The following is a 1328-nucleotide window of genomic DNA, read 5'->3' as shown; positions in this document are numbered from 1 at the left end:
AAGAAAGAAAGAAAGAAAGAAAGAAAGAAAAAAGAAAGAAAGAAAGAAAGAAAGAAAGAAAGAAAGAAAGAAAGAAAGAAAGAAAGAAAGAAAATTTTATATTTTACCCAGTTTGGGGTATATCTTAACTAATTTTATCATTCTTATAGAAATATACCTCAGTACTTGCTATGTATTTTGAACTGCTAAATCCAAGTCCATTGGGCCAGTAGCTCTCATACACTTGCACACATCCTTATCCCCTCTGTACAGCCCAGCTGTGAAAGCTCTCAGAGCCCTGGCTTGTCACTTGTGGCCTACTTCCCTGTCTCTTCCCATTTCTGTCTGCATTCCCAGTGGTCTACTGCACTACCCATCATTTCCCCCAACCATTAGCTGCATCCACTCTGCATACCTCTGTATCGATGCTGCCTTGCTGGAATTTGATGCCTAAGACAAATTCATCATGAAAATCAAGGCATGAAGGGGTCACCTGTGACCACTGTTCTCGTAATATGTTGTATTCATGGAGTACTCTTCATGCATTGCTGCAAAAGATTGAAAAATTAGAATAGGAAAAGACAGATGAACAAAGCAAAGATATGGTCTCAGTGAAGTCTGGCTGTTGCCTGCTTCAAGGGAGACACCAGAGCATAAACTGCTCTGTAAAGTTATCCTCTTATCCTCCTTGTGAGGTAGGGAGAGAGACTTTTCCACCCATTTCAGTGGACAACAACTGTAGATCACTCCTGAAAGACCACTTCTTGAAACCTAAAGATAGTACTGCATATGTACATGGGGTGTGTGTGTGTGTGTGTTTGTGTGTGTGTGTGTGTGTGTGTGTGTGTATGTATGTGTATGTTGGATAGAAGAGGCTGAAATGGTGTTAGCTGCAAGGTACTAATCGTCCACCTACCAACTGAGATATGGCTGCATCAGCCTATGAAATGATCTGTGTGAGTTACTGAGAGAACATACTAAAGAAACAACAATAATAATTATGCCAAGGCTATCTCAGGCTGATCAGAAACTGTCCCCACCCTGTTATGTCTCTTATCACCTTGCCATGCCTGCTGTGTTAGGACTTTGCTTTAAGCATTCTGGGGATCCTACATTCATTGGGCATAACTGCATCAGCCAACCAACAGGATCGCTGTACGAATGCCCTCACGTTGCTGCTCTGTGCTCCAGTTCCAGGTCAACACTGCATTTGCACAGACTACGGCAAGTGCCCAGAGCCATGCAGAAGTGACTAGAGGGGGCCTGGCCCTAGCTCAGGCCTTTAAGTGGCTGCTTCCACAAAGCTGTCAGCCTCAGGTTGCTGGAGTTCGAACCTCACAACTCTCCCG

Source organism: Octodon degus, unplaced genomic scaffold (genome assembly GCF_000260255.1).
Source record: "Octodon degus isolate 3935 unplaced genomic scaffold, OctDeg1.0 scaffold00081, whole genome shotgun sequence".
Lineage (NCBI taxonomy): Eukaryota > Metazoa > Chordata > Mammalia > Rodentia > Octodontidae > Octodon > Octodon degus.
Note: the sequence above shows the minus strand (reverse complement) of the source record.